The sequence below is a fragment of the Manis pentadactyla genome, chromosome 16 (assembly GCF_030020395.1).
Source record: "Manis pentadactyla isolate mManPen7 chromosome 16, mManPen7.hap1, whole genome shotgun sequence".
Classification (NCBI taxonomy): domain Eukaryota; kingdom Metazoa; phylum Chordata; class Mammalia; order Pholidota; family Manidae; genus Manis; species Manis pentadactyla.
The window spans coordinates 67,855,093-67,875,635 of NC_080034.1; the positions used below are offsets into that span (position 1 = coordinate 67,855,093).

Genomic DNA, 20,543 nt, shown 5'->3' on the forward strand with positions numbered 1-20,543 from the left:
ACAATGACCCAGCAATTTTACCTAGCTATTTACTTTAAAAAATATGAAAGCATATTTCTACAAAAAGATCTGAACAAATATTTTTATAAGGGCTTTGTTTAAAATAGCCAAAAGGTGAAAACGGCCCAAGTGTCCACCTGCAGGAGAACAGGTAAACTAACTGGACTGTAGAGAACCAATGGACCACCCTCAGTGATAAAAACAAATTGCTGATATGCTCGATGGTGCACATGAACTGTGGAAGCATTTTGCTGAGTGACAACAAGTTTGAGCAAAGAGTACATGATAAATGACTCTATCTATGCAAAGTTTTATGGGAAAACCTAATCTGAGGATAGTGGAAGCAGAGCTTGGCAGGCACGACAGCACTGTTTTGGTGATGGTAATGTTCTATGTCTCTGAAGGGGTTTAGGTTACACACACACTTTTCTCAAAACCCAGAGAATGGTATACTTAAGGTTTGCATTTAATAACTAAATATTACTTCAAATGAGAAAAGTCTGTAAATAAATATCAAACTCTCTTAAGGCTAAGAATTTATGGGAAAAAAGGACACTCTTGAAATACATTTAAACATAAGGCAGCTTGGCAGATGAATTGAGGAATGAATAGATCATAGGCATGTCTTAAGGCAAATAGAGTAAGCTTGCTTAAGTGGGTAGATAGACTCTGGTAGATAAATGAGTGTCTTCACTGTGAAGTTGATTCAACTTTGTTCTATGTTTTACACTTTCCTAATAATAGATTGGAAAAAAAATTTCCCAAGGCCAACATTTCCTAATAACTACATTTTTTTGGCTTCAAACTCTCATGCAAGGTTTGACTTCTTCTTTCTCTTGCCTGTAGCACTTCCTCCAGTGGTCTGAAAGAGAGTGACAGCCAAGCAGGGCCTAAGCTGTGTGTCTGCAGCAGCTGGACAGCACAGGAAGACCGCCCAGCTTAGGACTGGTGAGACTTAGAATCTCAGAAACCTTTCTAGTACTCTGTTGTGCATGTAGAAACAAGCTGCCAAATTTGACCTAATAACGTATAGCCAGGAGATACTTGAGAGCCGACAGAATTTATCATTTGAAAGTCAAACATAATTAGAAAGCAATCTTAAGTCAGGTTTTGAGATAAAATTATGAATATTTGAGGTAACCAACAAAACTTTACATTATCATAAATCTGAGTAAACTAGTAAATAAAAAATTTATAACAAATATTTTTAAATGACTTCTAAGTGTGCTAGCTCACTCAGTAAGGTCTGATTTCCTCTGCAAAGAATATACAATTTTCTAATAGAACTCAAACTCATGGACAAGGATTAGATAACACTGAGATGTTAATCTATGAGAAGAGATTCACAGGTCTCTAAGACAGGAAGCCTCATATAGGCTGAAACAGACAGGTGGTAAATAAGACATAGGCCTAATGATAATGCTTACTTACATTATACAGCACTTTACAGCTTTAGATGTTTTCTCTTGACATAAAATTGTAGTGAGATGAATAGGGCTTAATATAATAGTCATTTTATGAAAGGGCCCAAGATCCTATAGCTGGAAGGTTGGTGGTGGGCAGGGGGCAGTGGGGGGATGCAGGTGGAGGGTGTGGGTAGGACCATAACCTAGGTCCTCTGGCAGAAGCCAGAATGCTATCTCCCAAATTGGTTTGGTGAATTCTACTCTACTCAGAGGATAAACCAGCCATTTAACTAGAACTAGCAACAGCTGTTCTCAGGATGCGGTTCTGCTCATAGCAATGGTAATCATTCAAAGGAACTCAGCTTTCTTGAAGCTACAGGGTCAACACTTCATACACAGAGCTCCACAGTGATACTGAATGCTGGGTACTATTACTTTCTCCTTTTCACATTTCAGGAAACTGACGCTTCGAAAGGTTGAGAGCTTTGAACGTGGCACACGGCAACCTAGTAACGAGCAGAGCTGGGATGTGAATCCAAGCATCCACCCTCGCATCCAAGCTACATCCTCTACATGGGATAGGATCATAAATTATGAGAGCCAAGGTGATGTTGAGCACTCATATGACCTGGGATACTAATTTTGAAATTTATATAAAATAGAAGATGGAAGGTAAAATAAGAGATTAATGATGGCAGCGTGAGAGGTGAGACAGAGGCTTCCTCCTAAAACCACATATAATATGAAAATATAATATATACAACTAATCCTGAAAGAGCAACAGGAAAGAGGACCTCATGGAACAGGGTAATGTACCAGTGTTGCAGCCTGGCAGGACCCAAGCCCTTGCCACACCCCAGCTCACTGGCAGGAGGAAGAGAAATGGAGCGGGGAGGGAGTGGAGGCTGGGGACTGCTGAAAACTTAGCTCCGGAGATCTGCTCTGGGAGCACAAACCTACATTTCATGGTGCTTTCATGATACTCTCATGATTAGGGGACTGGAAAGCTAAGACAGGCAGAATTCCTGGAGAGACTGAGATTCCAGTCACTTGTGGAAATCAGGGATCCATATCCAGCTGCTCTGGGACAAAAGAAAGGTGGGCAGTCTGAGAGACTTCCTAACAAGGAAGCCCTTAGCAAGAGGGCTGCTAAAGGGGCAAGGATTGCACAGAGCTTACTGATCAGGAGAAAGGACAGGTAGACAAAATTGTCTGGGTGCATTCTTCCCAGGAGGTTGGGACCTTTCACTATTTAGAGGTGCTCCAGTTCTCTGGCTGGCTACACAGCTCCAAGGACCCCCTCTGTGATAGGCAGCCTACTGCACCTTTCTCCTGGCCAGCCCCACCTAGCTCACAAATCAGCAAACCCTACCCTGGTGTTAGGCCAGCCAGAGGGAAGATCTGTCTACAGCAACTACAAACACAAAGCATAGAGGCTTATACCTGTGTGCTCAGCCTACTGGTTCTGGCAATGGAGGCAGGCATAGCAGCCAGGAAGCAGAAAACAGACATTTCCTCCACCCAGGAACCAATACCACTCCCCTGTGACCCCCCAACATTGCTTCAGGGGCTGAGCAGCTTCAGAGAGTAGAGCTTCTGGACAATAGAGGGCATCATATACAAATATGAAATGCAAAATGTACCAGGTTCAAAGAAAAATTATTAATACGACACCTGAGAAATATGACATCAACTTGATGAATCCTCCTGAAAGGGAGTTCAAAATAAAAATCATTAACGTGCTCATGGAGGTATGGAAAGATATTTAAGAACTCAGGAATGAATTCCGGTCAGAGATCCAATTGTTGAAGAGCACAATGGAGAGTATTCAAAGCAGATTAGATATAGTTGAGGAGACGATAAATGAAATAGAAAGTAGAGAAGTGGAATACAAAGAAGCTGAGGCACAGAGAGAAAAAAGGATCTCTAAGAATGAAAGAATATTGAGAGAACTATGTGACCAATCCAAACAGTACTATATTGCATTATAGGGATACCAGAAGAAGAAGAGAGAGAAAAAGGGATAGAAAGTAACTTTGAGGAGGTAATTGCTGAAAACTTCTCCAATCTGGGGAAGGAGATAGTCTCTCAGGCCATGGAGGTGCACAGATCTCCCAACAGAAGGGACCAAAGGAAGACAACACCAAGACAGACAGTAATTAAAATGGCAAAGATCAAGAATAAGGACAGACTGTTAAAAGCAGCCAGAGAGAGAAATAAAATCCCATACAAAGGAAAGCCCAACAGGCTAACATCAGACTTCTTAGCAGAAACCTTACAGGCCAGAAGGGAGTGGCATGATGTATTTAATGCCATGAAGCAGAAGGGCCTGGAACCAAGATTACTTTATCAGGCAAGATTATCATTTAAATTTGAAGGAGGGATTAAACAATTTCCAAATAAGCAAAAGCTGAGAGAATTTAAGTCCCACAAACTGTATCTACGGTGTATTTTTGAGGGACTGCTATAGATGGAAGTGTTCCAAAGGTTTAATAGCTGTCACCAGAGGTAATAAAACCACAGTAAAGAAAGGAGAACAGCTAATTACTAAGCAAATGCAAAATTAAATTAACTACCCCCAAAGTCAATCAAGGGATAGACAAAGAGTACAGAATATGATACCTAATATACAAAGAATGGAGGAGGAAGAAAAAGGTGGAGAAAAAGAAAAGAACCTTTAGATTGTGTTTGTAAGAGCATATTAGGTGAGTTAAGTTAGACTCTTAGAGTGTAAGGAAGTTAACCTTGAACCTTTGGTAACCACGAATCTAAAGCCTGCAATGGCAATAAGTGTATACCTATCAATAATCACCCAAAATGTAAATGGACTGAATACACCAATCAATAGACATAGAGCCACTGAATGTATAAAAACAAGACCAATTTATATGCTGCCTACAAGACAGTCACTTTAAACCCAAAGAAATACACAGACTAAAAGTGAAGGGATGGAAAAAGATATTTCATGCAACTAATAGGGTTAAAAAAGCAGGAGTTGCAGTACTTGTATCAGACAAAGAGACTTCAAAACAAAGAAAGTCACAAGAGACAAAGAAGGACATTACATAATGATAAAAGGGTCAATCCAACAAGAAAATATAACTGTTATAAATATCTATGCACCCAACACAAGAGCACCTACGTATGTGAAACTAATACTAACAGAATTAAAAGGGGAAATAGAAGGCATTGCATTCTTTCTGGGAGACTTCAATACTCCACTCACTCTGAAGGACAAATCAACCAGACAGAAAATAAGTAAGGACACAGAGGCACTGAACAACACATTAGAACAAATGGAACTAACAGACATCTAAAGAACTCTACACCCAAAAGCAGCTGAATACACATTCTTCTCAAGTGCACATGGAACATTTTCAAGAATAGATCATATACTAGGCCACAAAAGGAGCCTCAGTAAAAATCAAAAAGACTGAAATTGTACCAGCCAGTTTCTCAGACCACAAAGGTATGAAACTAGAAATGAATTCCACAAAGAAAAAGAAAAATTCCACAAACACATGGAGGCTTCACAACATGCTCCTAAATAACCAATGGATCAATGACCAAATAAAAACAGAGATCAAGCAATATATGGAGACAAATGACAACAATAATTCAACACCACAAAATCTGTAGGACGCAGCGAAGGCCGTTCTAAGAGGAAAGTATATTGCAATACAGGCCTACCTCAGGAAAGAAGAACAATCCTATACGAGCAATCTAAATTCACAATTAAGAAAACTAGAAAAAGAAGAACAAATGAGGCCCAAAGTCAGTAGAAGGGACATAATAAAGATTAGAGCAGAAATAAATAAAATCGAGAATAATAAAATAATAGAAAGAATCATAGAGAGCAAGAGTTGTTTCTTCAAGAAAATAAACAAAATAGAAAAACCCTTAGCCAGAATTATCAAGAAAAAAAGAGACTCTACTCACATAAAAATAATCAGAAATGAGAAAGGAAAAATCACTATGGACACCACCAAAATACAAGGAATTATTAGAGAATACTATGAAAAATTAAATGTTAACAAACTGGATAACCTAGAAGAAATGAATAACTTTCTAGAAAAATACAACCCTCCAAGGCTGACACAGAAAGAAACAGAAAATCTGAGCAGACCAATTACCAGCAATGAAATTGAACTGGTAATCAAAAAAATACCTAAGAACAAAATGGCTGGACCAGATGGCTTCAACGCTGAATTTTATCAAACATTTAGTGAAGACCTAATACCCATCCTCCTTAAAGTTTTCCAAACAGTAAAAGAAGAGGGAATACTTCCAAACTCATTCTATGAGGTGAGAATCCCTCTAATACCAAAACCAGGCAGATACCACAAAAAAAGAAAATTACAGACCAATATCCCTGATGTACATAGATGCAAAAATACTCAACAAGATATTACCAAACCAAATTCAAAAATACATCAAAAAGATCATCCATCATGATCAAGTAGGATTTATTCCAGGGATGAAGTACGGTACAACATTCGAAAATCCATCAACATCATCCACCACATCAACAAAAAGAAGGACAAAAACCACATGATCATCTCCATAGATGCTGAAAAAGCATTTGACAAAATTCAATATCCATTCATGATAAAAACTCACTACATCCTCAACATAACAAAGGCCATATATGACAAACCCACAGCCAACATCATACTGAACAGCAAGAAGCTAAAAGCTTTTCCTTTAAGATCGGGAACAAGACAAGGATGCCCACTCTCCCCATTTCTAATAAACATAGTATTGGAGGTCCTAGCCACAGCAATCAGACAACACAAAGAAATAAAAGGCATCCAGATTGGCAAGGAAGAAGTTAAACTGTCCCTGTTTGCAGATGACATCACATTGTTCATAAAAAACCCTAAAGAATCCACTCCAAAACTACTAGATCTCATATCTGAATTCAGCAAAGTTGCAGGATACAAAATTAACATGCATAAATCTGTGACATTCCTATACACTAACACTGAACTAGCAGAAAGAGAAATCAGGAACACAATTCCATTCACAGTTGCATCAGAAAGAATAAAATATCTAGGAATAAACCTAACCAAGGAAGTGAAAGACCTATACTCTGAAAACTACAAGACCCTCATGAGAGAAATTAAAGAAGATACCAATAAATGGAAACACATCCCATGCTCATGGATAAGAAGAATTAATATTGTCAAAATGGTCCATGCCGCCTAAAACAATCTACAGATTCAATGCAATTCCTCTCAAAATACCAACTTCAATGAACTAGAGCTAATCATTCTAAAATTCATATGGAACCACAAAAGATCCCAAATAGCCAAAGCAATCCTGAGAAGGAAGAATAAAGCTGGAGAGATTATGCTCCCCAACTTCAAGCTCTGCTACAGAGCCACAGTAATCAAGACAATTTGGTACTGGCACAAGAACAGACCCATAGACCAATGGAACAGACTAGAGAGCCCTGATATAAACCCAACCATATATGGTCAGTTAATATATAATAAAGGAGCCATGGACATACAATGGGGGAAATGACAGCCTCTTCAACAGCTGGTGTTGGCAAAACTGACTGCTACATGCAAGAGAATGAAACTGGATCATTGTTTAACCCCATACACAAAAGTAAACTCAAAATGGTCAAAGACCTGAATGTGGGTTATGAAACCATAAAACTCTTAGAAGACAACATAGGCAAAAATCTCCTGAATATAAGCATGAGCAACTTCTTCCTGAACGCATGTCCTTCAGCAAGGGAAACAAAAGTAAAAATGAACTCATGGGACTGCATCAAACTACCAAGTTTCTGTACGGCAAAGGACACCATCAACAGAACAAAAAGAGATTCTACAGTATGGGAGAATATATTTGTAAATAACATATCCGATAAGAGGTTAACATCCAAAAAAATATAAAGAACTTACATACCTCAACACCCAAAAAGCAAATAACCCAATTAAAAAATGGGCAGAGGTTATGAAGAGACAGTTCTCCAAAGGAGAAATTCAGATGACCAACAGACACATAAGAAGATGCTCCACAACACTAATCATCAGAGAAATGCAAATTAAAACCACAATGAGATATCACCTCACACCAGTAAGGATGACCAGCTTTGAAAAGACTAAGAACAACAAATGCTGGCAGGGTTGCGGAGAAAGGGGAACCCTCCTACACTGCTGGTGGGAATGTAAGCTAGTTCAATCATTGTGGAAAGCAATATGGAGGTTCCTCAAAAAACTAAAAATAGAAATACCATTTGACCTGGGAATCCCACTCCTTAGAATTTACCCAAAGAATACAACTTCTCAGATTAAAAAAGACAGATGCACTCCTATGTTTATCACAGCACTTTTTACAATAGGCAAGATATGGAAGCAACCTAAGTGTCCATCAGTAGATGAATGGATAAAGAAGAGGTGGTACATATACACAATGGAATACTACTCAGCCACAAGAAAGAAACAAAGCCTACCATTTGCAGCAACATGGATGGGGCTGGAGGACATTATGCTCAGTGAAATAAGCCAGGCAGAGAAAGACAAGTGCCAAAAGATTTCCCTCATTTGTGGAGTATAACAACGAAACAAAACTGAAGGAACAAAATAGCAGCAGACTCAGGGACTCCAAGAAGGAACTAGTGGTTACCAAAAGGGATTGCGGGGGGGAGGGCGGGAGAAGCGGATTGAAGGGTATTATGTTTAGTACACATGGTGTGTGTGGGGTCATGGGGAGAACTGTGTAGCACAGAGAAGGCACATAGTGGATCTGTGGCATCTTGCTGCCCTGATGGACAGTGACTGCATTGGGGTATGGGTGGGGACTTGATAATATGGTCAAATGCAGTAACCATATTGTTTTTTCATGTGAAACCTTCATAAGAGTGTATATAAATAATATGTTAATAAAAATTTTTTTTTAAATAGCAGATTGCAAAAGTACCTCACAGCAGAAAGGGCCCTCCCACCTCTGACTCTCAGACATAAGGGCCTTTGGAATTCTCCCATGGTCTCCACTGCCAGAAAAAGCCTTCCTCGCAGCACATCTGTGCTCTCACAATGGCTGGGGCTGGGCACCACCTCCTGATGCTGTTGGGAAAGCCAGTGCTCCTTCTCTTGACCCAAAGTGATCAAGGGCAGTTTGCTAAGCTCCTGGCTCTTTACAGGGAAAGGTGAGCTGAGTGTAAGAAGTGAATGTTTATGTGGATTTCAGCTTTAGCACAACTTCCGTCAGGCTGACAGCAATATGGCTGAGGAAGGTCAAAACAATAGCAAAATGCCCTTCATTTGAGATCATACCAATGGCTTGATTATATGGTGCGTTGTTATGACATTGCCAGGGTTTCCAGCTGCCTGTAATGCTGCTGAACCTCCAGCTCTCTTTCCCTGGCTGTAGCAGAACCTTACTACTGGCCGAACTGTTCCCATGTGGACTCCAGGTCCTCTGGCCTTGACCTGGCAAACAGAGGCCTGGAGAAGCCTGGCACCCAGAGCTGGTGTGAGAATCAAGAAGCCTTCACTTTAGTGTTAACATCTCTGTCTATATATCATTACTTTCTTTCATGTTTTTTCTAAACAAAAAATGCTTTCTTCTGTGCTGCTTGGTAGCTCAACAAGGAAAAAGGAACTGTTTTATTCTTTATCATTTGCTATTTATTTAGTGTACAGAGGTAGAGTCCATTGCATGTGGGAAATCCTGTGCAAAAACTGGAAATTCTGGCTTCTTAAAGAATCTGTTCCTGTACTTTTATTTTGAGATGTGAAGATTTTTCTTTTCTTTGGTTGTCAATATTGCAGAGGGTCTTAGAGTTTTTTTGTTTGGGGCGAGGTTTCTTTCACTGTTTTTAAAAGAACTGCAAATTTGTATGAGAGCAGTAAGATTAAGGTAAAATTTTTTTCTGTTTCCTTTCTTATTTTAGAAATGAAATATGTTAAGGGAAAACTGAATATAAGAACCTTAAATAAAAATCGTACCAGTGAGGCTAGTTAGTTTTGGACAAAGTCATCAAGTATGTCAGTAGGAAAGGAAAATAAAGAAGAAAGAACATCACTTCAAAAATTTTAATTTGTGAAGTTGATCCTAGACTTTCAATCCATATTCTCTAGAATGCTCACACAGTGCAGAGTAAAAATCCTCTATATTGTTTGTATTCGTGGAAGAAGAATTGAAGAAGGACGTAAAGAAAACACTCAGTAGAAAAAATAGGAACTGTTCAAATTAACATATTTAGAATAGACTAAAGCATTATTCTACTAGAAATTAACCTAGTCTTTGAATGAGTAATTGAGATTTCTGAGACTGCCTAATTCTGAAGTGAGAAGTACAGTATAAACCCAAGAGAATTAGAAAACCCAGCTTCCTAGAGACAGCATGGTATGAAGAATAAAATTCTCCCAAATGATAAAATTAGGACAAATGAGGGTTTTAGAAATAGTATTGGACTAGGAGTGAAGAGACCCTGTTTTCATTTCTCCCACCAACTCCATGTGCAGCTTTGGCTTGAACTGTCTGGACTTGAGCTTTCTACTCTGTAAGAAAGGCAAACCAACTAGATCTCCAAGGCTACCCACAGGAGCATGAAGCTACTGTCTTTTGCACTTTTTATTAGTGTCAGTTTACTTTTTGCTTGCCGTTTATTTAAAGCTTCACTGTGTAAGAGTATGTCTGACTGAGGTACAAATATATATGCTATTCCCTTGTTCCTTCAACCACATTTTTTACAAACCACATTTTTAATAATCTCAACAAACATTGCGTTTTCTAGCTTCTGCAAACTTCTGAGGAGGTCACATGCTACAGGGCCCTGAAACCTTCCCTGTACATATGGGGGCCTGGCAGCTTTTTCCTTCCCTTCAAGATCCCTCCCTGCTAGAAAACATCTTGTTCATCTTAATATCCTGACAGCTTTTTCAACAAATGTTTTAGGCTTGTAGAAGAAACTACCCTGCAGCAGGTGCCCAAAGGCAGATGCAAAGTTCTCCCAGGTTATGGGAGGTGCAGACAACACATATACTAGTCCTTTCCTGAAGGGGTTTCTGCTGGCCCGCAGAATGGCCCGGCTCTCTGCTCATCAGACACAATCTGTGTCGCACTCCTCCACCTCATCTAGACCCCTTTGTCAGGGTAGGTCCCTCCTGGGTTCACAGTATGACCCTTTGTCCCATGAAGTGTGTCTCTCTCGGTTTAGGCCCCACCCAGTGCCAGAATCAGCAATCAAATTGGCACAGGTAAGCTGAGGACAGGGAGATGGGGCTGGGCAAGGGAGGCCTCGAAGATTAGCTGAGTCAACAAGCAGTGTGACAGGCAAAATAACAATTTTATGGCTGGAATTTTTACTTATTATGGTAAGCTGAATTGTGCCCACCCCTCAAATTCATGCACTGAAGTCTTAACCCCTACTTTCTCCAATTGTGTTATTTAGAGATGGGGGTCTTTAAAAAGGTGATTATTCTTTAAAATGAGGTTTTAGGATGGACCCTAATTCAATGTGACTGGTGTTCTTATAAGAAGAGATCAGGACACAGACACACATAGAGAGACGACCACTTGAGGACACAGGGAGAAGGTGGCATCTACATGCCAAGGAGTGGGGCCTCAGAGGGACCAACCCTGCCAACAGCTTGTTCTCAGATTCCATCTGTGATAAACTGTCTTCTGTTGTTTAAGCCCTTGTACTTTTTTACAGCAGCCCGAGCACGTTAATACACTTATTTCATAGTCGCCTGAGTGGCACCTGCCACGTACATTACAGGCAGGTGCTTTGAAGGGCCCGGGAGAGTCAGTGTAGGAGGTGTCACTGCTTACCTATCCATTCACTTGTCTGGTGCTTTCCCAAAGCCCAGAGGGATGCTGCCAGGAATTAGCCTCCAGGAGCCCAAGCCCTGATGGAAACTAAACTACTGTTCAGTGGACAGCCTGCTGAATCAGTCAGAGCAAAGACAGTGGGATTGTTTCTAAGTTGGCTTCTCATGACTAGACTGGAGAGGTGACTGGCACATAATAGGTGCTCAGGGAATATTTGTTCAATGAGCAAGGGAAGCCTTTGAGTCCCTGATGAACTCCCTCCTCCAGGATGGCATCTTTCTACCCAAAGAATCTTCTATGTCAGCACTGCCTTTTTGAGAGCTGCAACACTCCCATCTTCTTGCAACTTCTAAAACTGTGCTACAGTTTTCTCCGAGCACCCTTTCTGGGGTATGTTCCCCTTCTCCTTTCAGTAACAAAATCTGCAAGGACATAGTTTGACCTCTAGGGAATCCTGGCAGGTGGTGCTTGTCCTGGAACATGCTGGCCAGTGCTTCGGTGACAGCCGTCTTCCTCAGCTGTTTCTCCTTTTTCCCAAGGCCAATTTCCTCTTTAAGGTAGCTGGTGTTGTGCGTGCAATGTACAAAGCCTACTAACATATATTACCTGACCTAATCTTCACACCCACCCAGGAAGGCAAGTTTTATTAGTCAAGATATGTGTTGGGAAAGTAATGGAATCTCAATGTCCCAGTGTAGTATCTTTTGACTTGTTTACATGGCCCCTATCACCATTCTGCTTATGAAACAGGCCAAATTTACAAGGATGAATTCTAACAAAAGGCATTTCAAGGATCTCACAGAGTTGGTGAGAAAATCTGATTTTTTCTTTATCCTCTGGGAACAGGAATGGCACATGGGTTGCATGACTCTGACAGGCTCCCCTGTCCTAATCATGCATGCTTTTCCAGCTGGGCTGGACACTGCCTACCCTGCACGAACTTTGCAATGTGTTAGGCTGTTTCTGTGTCCAAGTAATGTTCGTGAGAGAGCCTGACTGGCTCTGATCAGCTGTTAAGATATTTATTTGTACATTTTGATGCTGCAGATAACTGATGACTAGATTTAAAGTGTGTCCAGGAATGCCCTTTCTGATATTTCACCATTGTTTTTTTATTCTTTCTGGGGATTCAGGGCTGGTGAATAACGTTCTCTTCATAAATGTCCAAAAGAATTCTGACCAAGCCAAGCCTGAGCCAGCAGCTGCTGCACTGGACGAAACAGAGTCCCCAGATGGATTCGGCCATGACAGCGGAAGCAGCAAAGCAGCAGCTCCAGCCTCTCGTCGGCAGCGCTTCAGCTTCCTATGAAACCCACGTGTCCAGGTCCTAACAAGAGTGCCAGTTACACATGTCTTAGGGAAAGGATGGTATTTTTATCCATTTCTGAGCATGAATCATGGAATACAAAAAGCACTACCAGTTGAGATACCATTACGCGAGCCCTCGGCCAGGGTTCCGTGCTGAGCGGGAAGTTCCCTGTTTCCTCTTGTCGCCTTCGGCAGGGCCCAGAGGGGCTGAGCGCTGCTATCATCTCGGAAGGGCTCTTCTGTTGGGACAACAATTTTGGAAAGATGGCTTTCATGGAACATTGAGGACCAGGACGGAGGACAGTTTCGCAGGCAAAGAATGTAAATTTATAAGGCTGCATTTGGTCCTGAGGTCAGCATCCAAAAAGACAGATATTTGACTTCCAAACCAAGAAAACTTTCAGTTCTGTTACCAGTTTCATCAGCTTTTATAGTCTTTTGTCTTTGCTTTGCAATTGGTCGAGGCAGCAGTCTTGCTCTGCCACCTGTGCAAGTTGGTTCTGAGCTGTTTGGCCTGCCTGGGGCGGAGACATAAGCTGCCTCGCATGCACGTGACGGGATGCGCAGGGCTGCAGTGCGCATCTTCAGCCCCTTCTGAACCACACCCTTCCCAGCAAAGCCACACCCATGGAAGGGTCGGGCCTGGGCTGGTGTCTTCAGGTGGACACAGCCAATGGAAGCAATGCTTTGCGCATTCATAAAACTGTTGCAGGAGTACCACTCCCAACACACACCACACATGCATGTACACGCTCACACACACAGACATGCACAAGCAGACCACCTCCCCTTTGCCCATCCTAATGGGCTCTTTCTCAATCCAAATCATGCTTATTCTTTGTCTCCCACTGGGTGTTAAATTACTTGGACATTTGAACAGATTGCTTTTACTAGACTTATATTTCTGTCTCAATTCTGAGCCATCAGAAGGAAGCTGGAACTGACAAGTCAGGTCTAGTTACAGCCAGCTTGCCTGTCAGAGGATGAGAGCAGCCAGCATAAGGAACAGGCTGGACTCACGTGTGGAAATAACCCACAAGACAGAGTAAAAACTACTGCCCCTTCACATCAATGATGGCCAGTGACCCCAGAGGGAAGAAAAACTGCAAGAGAAAAGAAAGCCTCAACCCCCAAACTAGGTAGGCATCTGCTCCAAACACCCTGAGAGTTATTTCCACTTAGTTTCCTGTTGACATAAGTCTCCCCAGAAGCCTTGTGAAACCACAGTCTTTCCACCATAGTAGAAGGTTATTTCCAATTCAATTGTTCTTCTGGTCTGCTGAAATGGATCTCAAAATACAGGACAAGGGAAATCCAAATAAGAAGGAGCCAAGGTTCAGGGAAAACAGCAAGATAACGGGTGTACCTCCCACGATGGCAACCAGATACGATTTCCTACAGCCTTTCCTTGGTGTCTTTGAGAGAAGGAGATCCCGAACCATCAGTCCCTGGTGGTAACAGGAACAGAATAATAAGTGACTAAGCGAAACCTTGGAAGTACTCCTGTCCAACTTCCTAATTTAGCAAAGGAGAAAAGTGGGATCCAGAGGACTGAAGCAACTTGCTTAAGGTCGCTAGGGCAGTTTGTGGCAAAGTTGGGGGTAGACCCCTGGTTTCCTGACTCCTTAGCACCAGCTCGCAGGACCCCAGAGCTGGAGGAACTGCGAGTCCAAGCAGCTCCTTACGCCTGTGCACTACATATGCACCCAGCCTGTGCCTGAGTGCTGGAGGGTGATGGCCATCTCCCCTCTTCCCAGGCAGCCTGTCCTGCCTTTGGACATCTCTGAAAGTAAAAATTTTTCTGCTTCTGCCTTTGGAGGCTACACACAAGTTTGACCTTGCTTCCCTAGGCCAGGCCTTTAGAGTGAAAGGTGGCCGAGTGTTTCTCAGTCACTCCTTTGAGGCATGGTGTCAGGCCCTTTTGCAAGCTGATCTCTGTGCTCTGTGATATTTTGTCCTTGTTTTAAATGCACCACCCGAAACTGAATGCCAACACTCCAGAAGTGGTTACACTAGCCCAGAGAAGAGAGGGGCAGTTCATCATGACAGGAGGAAACGTCCTACCCTAGGCTGAATCAGACAGGTATTTTAAAAACCAAAGATGGACTGAGCCCATAGACGAAGTCGACCTTCTACCAGAGGCCCTAGGTAGGGCCTCTTCACACTTGACACTGCTGCTGAGACACAGTGCACCCTGGGAATGCTGGAGAAGAAAATTCTTTGAACCCAAGTGAAGAGACTTTATACTCATGCCTTTCTTTCTAGCCTTTCCTTCTACCTGTGTTGCAGAGTCCCTTCTGATCTTGATCTGTACTTGTCTTTCAAATGTGTGATTATGCTGGGGCAGGACAGAGCTGAGTCCTGTGGTTCAGCACAAGAATGTCTCTCCACGTTGCTGCTGGCTCTCACCTAGACCAGCGGGGTGTAGTCACTGAGACTGTCAGGAAACTGCCATCATTCTGACCTCTAGTCCCATGCTTTTGTTTTGTACACAAGGATATTATCAGGAGAAACTATGCCAAATGCCCTGCTGAATACCCCACATGGCAGCATTTCCTTGACCTACCAGTCTAGTGGCCCTGTGAAAAGAAACAAAGAATTTGCTTTAACACAACTCCTAGACTTGAGCCCTGCCACTCCAGCAAATAACGGGGTCCGCCCATGCCCTGATGGTCAATTTTACCACATCTAAGTCTGAAGAGCACTTGAGAGAAGGGGACTGACTGTGAAAATATTGGGAACCGCTGAGGTCTCGGCACTCTGCCTGCCCTGCAGCCCAGCTGGGAGTGTTTCCAGTGAGCTGGCCTGCCATTTCCTTTGTGAGGTGACGGGGAGGGTGGGGAATGGTTCTGTGCTATTGTGCATACAAGGTCTGAAAGAAGGCAGGAGGTGCCACTCCTCCAGAGAGAGGTCCTAAGACCCTCCTCCTCCTCAGAATTCCTTAGCTGCTCCCCTGAAACAAGCCTTGGCTGCCGCCTGCCTCTAGCTTGGCTCCTGGCCCCCTGCAGGCCTGTGTCTACCTCTCACCCAAATCTCCACTGATGCATTTGCTCTCAGGCTGTCTGGATAGGTTTTATGAATTTATGGTGAAAAAGGACCCATCACAGTAATAGAATAAAGCATTCCAATCAAGTTAAAGATAAAAATTTATGGAGCCTGTAATCCTGCCTTAGACTAACTAATGTACCCCTTGTCAGTTTGGATTCCAGAAAAAAACAGCTCTCCCGGTAAGAGTGATGTAAGAACCCTCTGTGTTTGTGAAGCCACAAATCTCCCTGATCAGAATCCCACTGAAAATCATTACAAATAGGTTAGTAATCTCTGCCTTCAACACAGAGGGGCTCCTTTCACATTTCTCAGAGGTTTATTGCATAAATATTATGTTTGCCATCATTCTTCAGTGTGTAGGTGGGATCCCCAGAGGCAGGGACCATGATGAACGAGCCTCCAGGTGTTACTGCTCTAAAAATATTCCTTTAACCTAGTTATGAGGATTGAAGTCATTTCAGAGGCAGTATTACAGAAGGCTCCTCCTAAAGGGATTCTTAAAGAAACACTGACCTGTGTGGGAGCTACAGGAATACACTCAAGGAGGCAGAACCTAATGTCCACATGTTGCATCCAGTTGAAGCCCATACCATCAATTTTCTGCTGTATCCCAGCAAATAGTATTTGATGCTTAGAATGGAGATAGCACCTTACATACTGTGGGCTTTGTGAAGCAGAACATATGCTACTTAATCTGATCCTTACAACATATGGTAAGCATGGAAGTTTACTCTTTTAACTGTTTAAAGACTCAAAATCAAGAATTTGAGGGACTTAGTCAAGACTAAGGCCAGGACAATAACTCAGGTCTCTTTGACTCAGGACAGACTTCTCAGGAGAGGACAGCAAAGGGAAATGGAACAAATACAGAGCTGGACCCAAACAAGGTTGGATTCCAATCCTGGCCCTGCTTCCTCCTCGACATGTGGCCTTGGGCTGCCCATTTAAACTGTCTGACTTCTGGTCATCTTCTCTATAAAATGAAAATGTTTCTGACTCTCAGGGTGGTGGTGCGAACTGGCAGTAGCTCATGTAGAAACATGCTGTGCTCTTGATGTGTGTCCACTTACCTTGGTCTTCCTCCCTATACAGCAGTGTTTTCTAAAGTGTGTCCCACAAAACATGTGTGCCAGGAAATGTTCTCTGTGGAGGGTCTCTTTGTTCGGTATGTTCGGGGACCATGCCCGTGTCATCTCCCTCTTTGAAATTAACATTTTAAGAGCTCCACCAGACTTTACTCTCTCTGAGGGCAGAGAACACACCTGTCCTGCTTTGTACTGTCTTCCAAGGGCCTAATACAAAGCCTGACACATGGCAAGCATCCAGTGAGGGTGGTAAACAAGCTAGTGAGTGAGTGGTAGGCAGAATCCTGCTTCAGGAAAGAAGTTGATTTAACTTTGTGGAGTCCAGCATTTCCAAAACTTGTGTCAGAGTCCATTTTTCTCTGAACACCTATGAACTGCCTTCCTGAGAAATGCTATTCCAGAGGAGGGAGTGGTTTCTGGCCCCTCCCTGGGTGTGGGGAGCCTGCTGCCAGGGAGCCAAGGTTGGACAGAATCCAAGGTGTTTACCATTCTATCTGTTGCCAGCTGATAAAAAGTGAGGATGACTTTTCCCAAACCTAAAGATGTACCTGACTGCCTTTCTCCTCCACCAATTAACTTAGAAAACACAAATGCTAATTACACTGTTAATCTCTGGGAAAAAATAATTAGGAAGGTTACTACAATGCAAATCTGCAGCATATCCCAGGAGGAAATCAGAATTTCCTCTTACAGGCACTAATGAATTAACTGAGTCCCACTCTTACCTATTAGCCTGATGTCAAGACTTAAAACAATAAATTTCTCCCTAAGAGATTGTATTTCTATAATCGTGAAGACATTCCAGAGGCAGCCCATTTATTTGCACAGAAGCCTTTGTGAATGTGGTTTTGACAAGGGAATGCTCTCAGCAATGCAGAAAAGCGGGATGGCCAGGGCAGAGAATTTCCCTGGGGGAGCCTCAGAGCTCCCCGACACACCAAGTTCCTCCTGTGGTAGGTTACCAACCATCTTCCACTTGATCTGTTCAGGCTCCACAACAGAACCCATAGAGCGGGGTGCCAAATGACAGCATTTGCTTCCTCCCCATTGCAGAGGCTGGCAACCCCAGACAAAGGTGCCGCAGCACCGGCTCCACCAGCCCTCCCGGGAGCTGTGCCCCCTCACCATGCTCAAAGGGTGTAGGGCCACTCAGTTCTCCCCTGCCTGTAGGCACCATCCTGCTGGATGGAGGCCCTGGAATCATGGCCTCACTGCACCCTTATCTTCCCTTCCCAGGCCCCAACTCCAAACAGTCACACTGTAGGTCCCGCATCCACGTAGGGATTTGGTGGGGGACGCAAGCATTCAGTCCAAAATCCAAGTAACCTCACGCTGGAACAAGCGCCACCAGCAAAGACCCACAGTGCCATTGCCTCACAGTTACGAGAGAGTGGAAGTTGAGCAGACTTGACACACACAAGAGTGTTATTCCCGAAGGCAGTGCTGTCCAGGCACAGCTGAGCTCAGCAGAGTCACAAGAGTATCTCGCGCTGATGCCCATACCTGGCTCCCTGGTCCCTTAAACCTGAGAAAAACACAGGAATGAAAATGCTTCCCCAACAACCCGAGTGTCAGTCAATAGCTGAGCAGACAAACAAAATGTGGTGTATCCACACAGTGAACATTATTCAGTCTTTAAAAGGAAGGGAATTCTGACATAGGCTACAACATGGACAGACTTTGAGGACATCATGCCAGTGAACTAAGCCAGCTGCAAAAGGACAAATACTGCACAATCATGCGGATATGAGGTCCTTGGAGTAGTAGAATTCACAGAGATGGAGAGTAGAATGGGGGTTGCCAGTGGCTGGGGGAGGGGGAAAGGGTGTTTGTGTTTAATGGGAACAGAGAGTTTGAGTTTTGCAAGATAAAAAAGTTCTAGACATAGATGGTGGTGACGGTTGCACAACGCATGAATATATTTAACAGCATTCACCTGTACAATTAAAAAGGGCTAAGATGACACATTTTATATTCTGTGTGTTTTACCATAATTTTTTTAAATAGTGTCATCTATTATTTTTTTTAAAAAATAAAAGCTTTCCCCCAAGAAGCCCTGGACCCCTTTCTACAGCCTCCTCAGGATTCTGAAGCGCATTTCCTTCCCCTGGCCACCCAAGAACAGATAACCATTAGAAATGCTGTCTGTCCTCACAAACCTGGAGGTGCCGGCTCCTGCAGGAAGCAGGGATATCTCCTGAGTCGTGGTTCCCGTTTCGGCCTTGAGAGCCTCCTGAGGGGTGAGGGCTGTGTCGAGGCAGTGGGGGGCTGGATAGCTCTCGGGCACCTCCTGGCACACCTTCTACTTTGAGCGGTAGCCTCCACATTGTCTCCAGCTGTAAAAACATCACATCTTGGCAGAGGTTTTCAATGACTAGCATTCTTTCACAACTCCTGCTCCACAAAACGTCTTTTTAAAACATCTCTGCCCATAAATACAACACAAACAAGTTGCCCCGTGAGTCATAGGACTAAAACACAAACTAAGTCAATGTAATCATCTTTATGTAATTTGCTCCTTAGTCATTATCTGGCCCATTAGATAAATATGCAGCATGTATTTCTTTAAAATAAAGACCTCTATAAAAACTACCATTGTAAATACTCTGAGCCATAAAGAGTTCTACAAGTTTCACCAAAAGGAATTTTTAAAAGATAAAAGGAGATTTGTTTTGAAGACATTCAGGGTGAAATGTCCAACAGGATTTCTCAAGTCAACCCTAGGCATTGACTGCTTTTAAAATTACATAGGAAGAAAGTTGTGATGATCTATCTGAGCAGTAGGGTCAAATGCTGACATCTCTCAACTTTGCACAGGGAAAACGGCAGTAAGATCCAATAGGTGGAACATAGAACTCAACCAGCTGGCTTCCTTCCCAAGCCTGCCGTCCTCCTGTCATTTCTACATGGAAAGCACTTCCCAGCACTGCCCTGAAGGGAAAGAGCCTGGGCACACACAGTAAGTCAGAACAGTATTTTGCTTGCAAGGAATGGGGACAGAAGTTAACGTTCTCCCATACCTAGCATGATTGTTCTGAGTTCTTTCCCTTAAAAGTTAAAAATTGGTGCATTGAACCTCATAGAGCAAGTGGGATACTATTACAACAGACCATGAAGAGCTTGAGAGAAACAGGCAAACATGATGCACACACACAGTCATGCACATTCACACATGCTCACACACATACACACTCACACAATATGTTCACACATTCACACATGTTCACGCACACATCCTCACTCTCAGTACCCTGCCCAGGGCTGGTAAGCACAGACATAAGGCCAGCTGGAAATGACCTCCACAATACCTTTCCTTAAAGTGAAGACTAGTGAAAGATGGCAGTGTGAGAGGTGGGACAGAGGCTTCCAACTAAAACCACACATAATACAAAAATATAATTAATACAACTAATATCCTGAAAGAGCAAAAAAGAAAAGGGCTGCACCAGACTTCATAAACCTGGAGAAAAGAATAAACATCACAGAACAGGGTAAAATTCCAAAGCCATGGTTCAGCAGGACCGAAGCCCATCCCCACCCCAGGTCACTGGCTGGAGGAAGAGAAACAGAGGGGGATGGAATGGAGGCCTGGGACTGCTGAATACCTAGCTCTGGAGATCTGCTCTGGGAGCATAAACCTACATTGCATGGTGCTCTCGTGCCAAGAACTCGGGAATGAATTCCAGTCAGAGATTCAATCATTATAGAACACAGTATCAGAAATGAAACATAAAATGGAAGGTTGTAAAAGCAGATTAGATATGGTGGAGGAGATGATAAATGAAACAGAAATTAGAGAACAGAGATACAAAGAAGGTGAAGCACAGAAAGAAAAAAGGATCTCAAGAATGAAAGAATATTGAGAGAACTGTGTGACCAATCCAAACGGAACAATATCCAC

At 42.9% G+C, this 20,543-nt stretch overlaps 1 protein-coding gene across 3 annotated transcripts in view; it reads right to left on the bottom strand.

Annotated features, from left to right (window-relative positions):
* Positions 1-20,543, bottom strand: part of LOC118914185 (uncharacterized) — a 79,864-nt gene that overhangs the window by 14,345 nt on the left and 44,976 nt on the right. The window contains exon 3 of one of the 3 annotated variants that reach the window (XR_008994446.1): positions 8,379-18,978. The exons of the other annotated variants lie outside the window; for them this stretch is intronic. The gene's annotated coding sequence lies outside the window, so the exon portion shown is untranslated. Of the gene's footprint in view, positions 1-8,378; positions 18,979-20,543 lie in introns of those variants that run through there. 3 annotated transcript variants of the gene reach the window in all.